This window comes from Macrotis lagotis, chromosome 8 (genome assembly GCF_037893015.1).
Source record: "Macrotis lagotis isolate mMagLag1 chromosome 8, bilby.v1.9.chrom.fasta, whole genome shotgun sequence".
In the NCBI taxonomy this organism is placed as follows: Eukaryota; Metazoa; Chordata; class Mammalia; order Peramelemorphia; family Peramelidae; genus Macrotis; species Macrotis lagotis.
The window spans coordinates 87,865,794-87,876,561 of NC_133665.1; the positions used below are offsets into that span (position 1 = coordinate 87,865,794).

General features: G+C 38.4%; 1 pseudogene; it reads left to right on the forward strand.

Moving 5' to 3' along the window:
• The first annotated feature begins 4,419 nt into the window (after positions 1–4,419).
• On the forward strand, positions 4,420–5,981 carry LOC141496490 (mediator of RNA polymerase II transcription subunit 25-like; annotated as a pseudogene).
• The last annotated feature ends 4,787 nt before the right edge of the window (positions 5,982–10,768 follow it).

Below are 10,768 nucleotides of genomic sequence, written 5' to 3' on the forward strand. Positions count from 1 at the left end.
GGAGTCTTGCAGAATAAACTGAATTTCCTCTATTACATGACAACCTTTCAAATATCTGAAGACAACTATTAGGTATACCTTAATTCTATTCATCTCTAAACTAAATATCACTAGCTTGTTCAACTGATCCCAATAAAATGTTTTCTGGTCCCTTCAGCAGGCTTCTCATTCTTCTCTTCACCAATATGTTTTTTAAAATGTGTCCCCAAGAATATGACACAACATTCCAGTGGCAGGGTGTACAAGATTAAAGAACAGCATGTTTGTCATTTTCCATGTTAGAGACATCATGCTTCAATTAAGGTAGCCTAAGAATGAATCGACTTTTTGAGGTTGTTATATTAATTCCAATCAACCTCACAATCCTCTAGAACTCCTCAATCTTTTACTTTGAAATTCTCCCCAATCTTTCTCTTGGGAAATTAATGTCTATAAATTAAATGAAAAACTTTAAGTATTTCCCTTTTCAATTTTTTCTTCTTATTTTTGATCCAGAATTTTAGCCCACAGAAATCATTTTGTGTTTTACTTCTGTAAAATATGGTATAATTTATTTCTTCTTCATTTGTATCATTTGTAAATTTGATAAGCACACCTCCGATTTTTTCATTTAACTTATTGATTTAAAATATTAATCAGGAGATGGATAAGACTACCCTTGGCCCCATGCCACTTCATTAAACACTTTGCTCCACACTGACAAAAGAATCACTAATCAACTCTCATTGGGTATGGCTGTACAACCATTATCTGCTAGCAGAATTATCTCAAACTACATTTCACCATTTTATCCAAAAGCATGTCAGAAAAATTTTAATATATGATTTATTGAAATTTAGAAACAATATGTCCATTGCATTCTTGTGATGTACCAAATGTACCATTTGCACTTATGTGTAAGTATATATGGATGTATACATGTCTATTTATTCCTATATGTTACTAGATTTACATATATCCCTTGCAACCTTGCAAATATGTGTATACACAACTACGCATGCTTACAGTACAGATATGCACACACTCATTCGATATATAAATTAACATGTGTGTAACTATTCACATCTTGCTTGTGCTTGTGCTTGTTATATAATCCTATTAGATTAATTTGGTGTGATTTAGTCTTACTGAACCTTCCTGGCTCCTGGTTATCATAAGAATTGGGAAAGTCAAAGAGAAAACCCTCATCTCTCTGACAAACCTAAAAATCTCCAAAAGAATTTTCTGGGTCTCCATGTATGTGACATTTTTTCAATTCTGGTTGTTAGAAACTTTTTTAGTTTGACTTAGTAACATTTTCATAAAAATCAGATTCCAAACAGAAACGGTCAAAGGGATCCAAAAGACAAGAATGTGTCTCTTTTATTTATTCCAAGAAGAAAAAAAATATTGTTTCTATTTTCAATTGATTTTCTGTAATTCTATACATTTTTCCTTGGAAACTGAGTCTTATCATATAAAACCATGGCTTTCTTCTAAGGAACTGCCTTAAGGATTGCTTCACAAGAAGAAGGTAGTCAAGTTATTGGTTATGAGGCATTAAAAATATCATGTCTCCCAAGCTTTCCCTCAGCTCTATGCACTGCTTTAAGGACTGTAATTATGTACTTTTTCGTTATCAGTTTTCATAGAAAACTCTGTCAATCTGCTATCTATGATTCTAGATGAAACCAACTAATAAAGAATCATCTGAATCCATGAGGCAATCTGCTACCTCAGCTGAATGACCATTCCAGGCAACTTCAGTCTTCTGTTACACTGAAATTTTTTGGAAAAAGGCAATTATGATTCTAGAGTGGAATAGCTAAAACTTAGTCAGTGCACAATAATCTCCAAGATATATGAAAATAAATATGAGTGTTATTATATTCCTACATGTGCAAAAGTACATATATACAAAAACCTACAAATAGGCTTGTATCAGCATTAATAAATCAGCATGCAGGTATGAATAAGTATGCATATGTGTGCATACATTTTATAACCATGGCTCTTTAGCTCAATGCCTTAAATGTAGTGAATGCTTATTAAATATATTTTGACTGACCAATACAATCACAAGTATACATATATGCATGCACAATATGTACATTTGCACTTATGTGTAAGTATATATGGATGTATACACATCTATATATTCCTATATGTTACTAGATTTACATATATCCCTTGCAACCTTGCAAATATGTGTATGCACAACTACACATGCTTACAGTACAAATATGCACACACTCATTCGATATATAAATTAACATGTGTGTAACTATTCACATCTTGCTTGTGCTTGTGTGCCAACATACATATTCACATATACATAGAAATGAACAGGTACCTCTATATTTACATGCAATTATCCTGTCATATTTACTTTCATGCCTCACTTTCTGTGATTACATATGAAGTTATGTTTGCAGCTTATACTTATCCAAACATATGCATATGTATACATTCATGCATAAATATCTGAAAACATGCTTACTTTTAAAATGTTATGAACATCTCATAAAGGGACATGTACTGTGCTACTCACTCTGTCTCTTTCACCATGTTATAGGAACGCACCCACGTAATTTTCTTCTGTCTAGTTGATATATTGACATCTGGGTTTTCCTGTACGGAACAGCACACTATAACCATAAAACAGAAGTGCTGATGTAAACAAATACAGGCAGGACTGAAGGGCTATATGTTTGTTCCAAGTTGAGATTCAGAAGAAGACACACAAAAAAGCTGAGTTGATCTGAACCTAGGGAAACAGCAGATTTTTTTTCATTATATCAATAAATCAATTCACCTGACTTTGGTGGTCTGCAGACCTACCAAGAGGGTTTGAAGTGCTGCTCTGTTCTTTATCTTACACTCTAAGGGACCTGAATTTGGCCTTGGTTTTGCAGCTTCTCCTTCTTATCCTGTGTAACAGTCAAACAAATAGCTTATACATAGGAATTTCAATTTGATATTTTATATTTAACAGTAAGGACTTGTGAAAACCTGCCTGGTACATGAGTGATTTTTTTTCATTCACCACATTTGCCAGAGTTGTAAACCCAAGGCCAAGTTAATTAAAGTCAATGGAGAATGTATTTTTTTATTAAACTTTCTCTTTCTATTGATTTTCCCCCTTCTCCTACAAAGAGCACAGACTTATTTCTCAAAATCAAAATTCCTCAGAACAGAGACAAAGAAGAATCCCAAAGTGACTTTACAATTCTAAAATAGGATTTTAGAAATAACTAAACTGAAGATTGTGTCCTCTCACTGTTAAGGCTTTGTGTCAGCCGAGGACACAAGCAAACTGCCATACCTGAATTGGAGTTTATCACTTTGAAAATCCAGGACCTTTAGGCTTTCAGAACTGAGATGGACCCTACACAGTTCCAAAGTCTGAAAGACAACTGAAAAAATTAATTGAATTGAATGGGAAATTAGTATCATGTACTGTAAAATGTGCTGGACTTAAGAGTCAGTGATTTTTCCTTCATTTCTCACCAGTGACCTTTATTACCCAAGTGAGCTTGCTCAAATCACAAATCCCCTGGTCCCAGTATCCACAAAATTAAAATGAAAGCGTTGGGTTGAGTTTTTGTCTGTGAGCTTTCTTCTAGCTCTAATCTAAAGTGATAATTCTCTGATCTTCAGAATTGAATTGAACTATAAGGTAATGGGTTACATTGTACTGGGACTGGACCTGAAGTCAGAAAACCTGAGTTTAAATGTCAAATCTTCTACTTAAATCAATCAATCTATAAGTATTTATGAAATATTTATTTTACACTAGGCTTTGGCTTGGGAATATTAAAAACAAAAGCAAAACATTTATGCCTTCAAGGAACTTACATTCTAGCTTATTCCATGTGTGAGTTTTGGGCAAGTCAATTCCACTTTCTAGGCTTCAGTTTTCTTATTTGTAGCATTATCTTGTCCCTTGCATATCTAAATCTTAATTGTATGATATCTATTTAAGAGATCTGTAGAGATTTTAGTTCAAAATACCCAAATGGCACTTAGTAGAGCAGGACTGGAGTAAAGGAGGGAGACAAAACCTAGATATGTGGATCATAGTCATCTAAATAGAAGTGATCATTGAACCCATGGGAGATAAGGTTGCCAAGTTAGAGTATAAAAAGAGCACAGAAGGCAATCCAAACCAGAGCCTTGAAGTTCACATACTATTACAAGGCATGATAGGAATTATAAGCTAGAAAACGAGAATGAGGTCATGTAGAGGAGTAGAGCCAAAAAAAGACCATTGTTTTAAAAGGGAAGAGAAAATCCAAGGAGAAAGGACAAAATGCTGTGGGAGGAGAGATCTAGAAGAATGATGCTTGAGAATGGCTGTCAAATTTGGAAATGAAGACATTATTATGAGTAGAAGGAGGTGGTGGGAGCAAAGGCAGCTGAGCCGGGCTCCGGTTGGCTCCCAGAGCTGAGGGCCTGATGGCCGTTGGCCTGGTAGCCAACGTGATCGTAGTCATCAAAGGCTCCACCAACCTGGGACCCTACTTCAAGGGGCTGAGAAAGCACTATCTGCTGCCAGCTATTGAGTACTTCATTTGGAGTCCCTCTGTAGAGACAGATTTTGGAGGAGACTATGGGGGTTCCCAGTACAGTCTGGTGGGGTTCACCATGTGGCCGGTGCTCCTGAGTCCTAGGTCTAGTGCCAAGCACCCACCAGCAGCACCTATGATTTTGTCACTGGTCACTCAGTTCATGGGCAGTGGTGGAGAGAACTGCAGCCTCATGGCAGAAAGACTGAGCTGGGTCCTGCAGCTCTTTGATGCCTTCAAGAAGATACCAGAGCAGATCGGCCAGATGCAGGCATCAGATCTGCCTTCTCATCTACAACTCACCTGCCCATCCACCTGCTGCTCTCCATGCCATGGAGAGCACCACCACTCCGGAGAGCCTCGTGCAAAAGATGGGGAAGCTAGGCATCCGTTTGTCCATCGTGTAGACTTGAATTCCAGAAGGTAGCGCCCCCTGAGATGCTGGAGATACAGCCTGCAGATGTTGCCAGGACCCCACCCCCATCCCAGAACTTGGTGCTGGGCTGAGGTCTGGTGCTGTCTGTAGGTGGAGGTTCTGGCCCAGGCCCCCTCCAACTCAAGCAGCCCATGCCACTGCCTCTCGTAGTACCCCCCAGAGACCTCCTTCTCTGCAGCGCCCCACCACCACCAATGCATCCTACCACCCAGCCTTACCAGGAGCCCAGTAATCTCAGCGTTGACCAGGTGGCCGCTCAGAATACTGTGCATGCCTCCAAGACCCAGAAGGAAGACTGGGGCCCTAGCTTCTCATCCATCAACCCATCAGTCAGTGGCCCAGGAATAGGCACTGGTTCATCCAGACCTCAATCCTTCCCATACCCCCTGGGCCCCCTAAATTGCCTTCCACCTCTCAGCCTACCCTAGTAGTAGCCAGCCCCTCCTGCCCAACCTGGAGGCCACCCCTGCCCCCTATGATTGGCTACTTCAGCGTGAGTGACCCAAGCCCCAATTGGTCTCACACTCGGAGCAGAGCAGCAATCGGTCTCCAGCAAGGTCCTGGCATGGAGTGGTATCCTTGAATGCCAGGAGATGCCCAATTCGGGCTCAGTGGATGCCAACATGAAGCTGGCCCTGCCCTGCCAGATCTACTTGAACCAGGGAAAGAATCAGAAGCCCGAGCAGTGGCCACAGTAGCTGATCATGCAGCTATCCCACAGCAGCTGCTGACCACACTGGACGCCCTCTTCAGGAACTCAAGAATGGTCCAGTTTCATTTCTCCAACAAAGTCCTAGAGCCCCACTTCATGGGCAATGGCTTTGCCCACTGTGTTCATGTCCACCACGAAATAACAGTGTTCATGCTCCTGAATTCGGCCAAGAAGATCTTCATGGGGCTGATCCCCAATCACCAATGGTATCCCCCATGTCATCACCAATAGCAAGCAGCTGCAGCAGCTGCCACCAGGAGGGTTGGGGGTACCACAGACCCCCTAAGATTGGACACCCTCCTGGAGGAGCAGCAGTGACCCCCCCAAAAAACAACCTGTTCCAGCTGTCAACCATAGCCACAAGCAGGAAGACAGACTTAGTCTCCCCTAGTCCTACCTAGCCTCCTCCAGGAGGATTCCTTCCAGGAGCTCCCCCTCCAGGAGATTCCCCCTCTTGGACTCTCCTGGGGCCCCAGAACCCAGGTGCCAACCCCTAGTTGTGGAACCTCCTGCTGAACCCAGCACACCCACCATCACCTTGGGAATTGGCCACCTCAGGCCTCCCTCCACCACCTACAGTCTCCTGAAACCCTGAACACATTGCCTCTCCCACACAAGGGCTTGGGCCAGCCACGCTTGGGTCCTCTCTCACTACATCCCTGACTTGTTCAGACTTGGCCTAAACAGCTTTCCCCATGGCCTCTCAGATGTTACTGAGTGGAGGTCCCAGGGGTCCAATACCCCAGCCCCATCTGCAGCCTCCAGTATCATGGAATCAGGAGGGAGGGAAGGAGGGAAGGAGGGAGGGAGGAGAGGAAGGAAGGCAAAAGTGAAATGAGTGTAGACAGCTTTTTCCAAATGTTTCATTGAGAAAGGGAGAAAAGATATAATATATTAAGTGAGAAGAAAAAAGCAGGTTTTGGTTTTGCTTTTGGTTTGTAAGGATGAGGGAGACTAGCTTGTTAGTAAGCATCAAGGAAGAATCAATAAATAGAGATTGAAGATTTGGGGAGGGGGTGAGTAAGGAAATTATCGGGGGAACAATCTTGCAGAAAAGACAGCAGAAGATGGGAAGAAAGGTGACAATGGTAAGGAGAAGGGCCATGTCTATATCAGAGAATGAAATAAAGAAAAGAGTGGGGGATAACTTCAAGAGAATTTGAGATATAAAAAGGAGAGCTCACAACTACCTTTGGGAGTTTAAAGAAGAAAAAAGTCTAAAGAGTTAGCATAATGAAGTGGAAAGATAATGGGCAGCAGAAAAGAAATTATGGTTTTGTTCTTGGTTCTACTGTTAGCTAGTTTCTGGAACTTAGTTTCTAGATCTAAAAAATATGAAAATGTTACAGAAGAGGAATGTCATAAAAGAAAGATTATATATGATATCTATTCAATGGGGAAGAAGAAAAGAAATAGAAAAAAAAGAAAGGAGCAGCTATTAATCATATTTTTCTAAAAATCCTGTAGCAAACACCAGAAGAGGACAGCGTCTATTTGCCTCTGGCCTTTAGAAATAATACAAAAGTTAGCTGCACAAGCAACCTCAAACTGACCCCCCCAAAAGGAAAAAATATTACAAATAAACATAAAAAGCAATTGGCAACTAAGGCAGGTCCTTTTTGCTTTCCTATCTTTGAAATCTCAATACTTAGCACAGTATTTGAAAATTGTAAGTACTTAATGCTTGTTGACTTTTTGATGGATGGACTAATTTACAGAGTCCCCCTATTGTGGTGAACAGCAAAAAGACACTTTTTGGGGGTGGCTAGGTGGCGTAGTGGATAAAGCACCAGCCTTGGAGTCAGGAGTACCTAGGTTCAAATCTGGTCTCAGACACTTAATATTTACCTAGCTATGTGGCCTTGGGCAAGCCACTTAACCCCATTTGCCTTGCAAAAAAAATCCTAAAGAAAAAGACACTTTTTCATTACAGGTCACTATGGGCATTAGACACAAGAGCTATCAACAAGAATGAATGGGAACTGAAGATCTTGTTTCTAGTGAACAAGGAAAACAGTCAAAGTTTTAAACTAAATCATGGAGAATATGTTGAGTTTTTGATGATGACAAGTTTTGTCCATATTTCAATCTGCCTATTAAGTCCCTACTTCCTACCAAAACTCTGTTTCAAAAGGAAAAGAGAAAAGAAAAAAATCTAAATTATGAAGAAGGGCAGGAAAATCCTAAACTATGTTGAAAAGTAGAAGATAGAAGAATATGATTTAGAGAATGAAAGGTAAAGTAAGAATTAAAGAACATTTGCAGCTATTTAATTGCTATGGTAAGTGGGACTGGATTTATCTAAAGATAAAGCAATTTCTTGTATTCTAATGAATAATTATGTGAATTTGCAGGTCACCAGAAGAAAGGTTATCTATCATTGAACAAAAGAAGAACAGATAAACAATATTGAGGAATACTAAGATAGCCCTTTGTAGTCCTAGAATGATTAATAGTATTGCATTTTTTCCATCCTGAGACTTGTGAAACCTATTTAATACTCTCTACTCTTGGTGGCTTCTGTTGGAAGAAAGGTTAACACCAGAAAGAATCCAGACAGAACTGCTAAATCATGAAGTGTTAAGAATGAAAATGATGACCTTGGGCACATAAGTAATATTTCCATAATTCTTGCTGATTAAAGGTAAAAGATTTAAAAGATGATTTGAAGTGAACAGTTATTTTTTTTAATTATCTGAGAACAGGATTGGTATTTCTCAATCATGTCTTAAAATACACAAATCATGGGCTCTTGGCCAGGGTTGGTCTACATCTAATAAGATCCTTTAAATATATACATTTCTCTGGAGTTTTCAAATCTAATCAAGAGAGTCTTAAATTAAAAAAGAGAAGGGTGGAAAAAATCATCTCAAAGCATCTGCCAAGACAGATACCACAGAGAATGTGAGATGGAACAGAGGAAGAACCATAATAGAGTGAACCAATAATTCAAAGAAGATGTTTTGTAAAAAAGAGAGGAAACAATGAAGCCCATGAACTCAGTTGTCTATATAGAAATGCATAAATTAAGGTGAACAAAGTAAACAAACAGTAAACTAGTCACCTTAATGCATCTTAAAACATGGAAATAAATTCAACTTCATAAGTATCTGTGAAACTTATTATTGTATGGAATTCATGACTGAAATATAACTGAATTGTATCTTATTCAAAATGAAGAATAGGGGGAAGTAGAATAATCTTATGTATTACAAAAGTATACTCATGAGGAAACGTATTTACAAAAGGGAAGTATGCAGGATAGAATCAAGAATAAGATACATGAAAAGAAACAGGAGTCATATTAGTATTGGTGAATATCATAGACAACCTGAAGTGGAGAAAAAAAAAAGATGAGGATTTTGGGAAACAGTTCACAAACCTTGTCCAGAAGTATGATATAGTAGTGATGAGAAACTAGTCATACCAATACATGTTCTCTCGCAGTAAAAACTAGAATAGTTAAATGATAAATGAATTACTAATCTTAATAATTTTGTGCTTTAATGGATGAAGGAAGCAACAAGGAATCTAACAAGGTTCTAACCAACAAAAAGATAATTACTGAGAACAAAAATGACCGGAATCTTGGGAAGATATGGCAATTCCCTTTCAGAGATATTGATTAAAGATAGGAAATTTGAATTTAGTCTGACATGCAACCTATATTTGGGTAAATTAGATTTAGAAGAGTTCAGAAAAGGATCAGGTACTGCAGGATCTATGACCTCAAATGGCTGAGGCCATCATTTCCCACCTTGCTTTTCCTCTTTTTCCTTCCCCTAGAACTGCTATTGCAAAACACATCTAATATTGTTCAGATGTTGGTAAGACTCTCCATCATTTGCCCTTTTGCTGAATTATTGTTCACATAGCATGCATGAAATATTTGGAATGACACCATTCCTTCTAATTAGATAGGAGCTTTTTCATCTGCCCTGTTATTGCCTCTTAAGGTTCTTCAGGCCTTATCGCCTACCTATCTTCTGTGTCCTTTTGTACCCTGACACTATCATCTGACCTATTTATATAACCTAGAAAGTGCTGGTCCTTACCATCCATCCCACACTTAAGACTTTCAGTCTTTCTTATGTCCTTTCTCTTATGAGCTGTCTCCTCCAATTAGAATGTGGGTTCCTTGAGAAAAGGATCTGTCTCATATTTTCTCTTTGAATCCCTCAGCTCTGTATTCTTCAAAATGCTTCATTCAGGAGGAATGAAAGAATGGAATCCAAGAATGAAATCATGATAAAAACAGAAGAGTTAGTAATAAGACAGGATGGGCAGAATAGAGAGCTATTAGAAGAAAAAGAATAAATGCCTGGAGAACTTTTCAAAAAAGGTTTTGGAAAAAAATGTGTGAAATATGGGAACAAAGATAGCAGAGGATAGATATGAGTGGCATGATCTTATAAGAATCAGAAGTGCTAAAGCTCAATAAGAAATACTATAAAACACTAAAAAAACTTTTGAATGAGTAATTCAGAAAAATAAATTTATATGAATATATGCAAATGAAAAACATAACCAAAAGATAAGATACACAAGAACTGTAATCATATAAATGAAAAGTTCACTAAATGGAAGATGAACTCTGAGTAACTAGAAATCGATTGAAGGTCTTGGAGAAGAGAACATGAAGTATACATCCTTCTCTCACAATAGAGAAATAGAATACTTCTAGGACATAAAATGTCAGATGTGGCCACTATATCAGATGTTTTTCTTTAATTGTTTTTAGTTTTTTTTAATTGCTTTAATCTTGGAAGGAGTGGGGCTTTAAAATTATTGAAAAGACAAAAGGCATATATTTTAACTTTGTAAAAATAACAGAGAAGAGGGAAGTGCCACTGAACTGGAAATGGGCAAATGTCCTGATTTTCAAAAAAAGGAAAAATAATAGCCTACAAACAGTGGTCAGAGGCCCTAAGTTCAGTTTCTGAGAAAATTTCTAGGTAGTATTTTTAAAGACACAGAATCTGATTTCTAAGAATGGAAAACTTGGATCATTAAGTGACAACATGACTTCATCAAAAAAAAGGTCATGGAAGATTAACCTCAGTTCCATTTTTT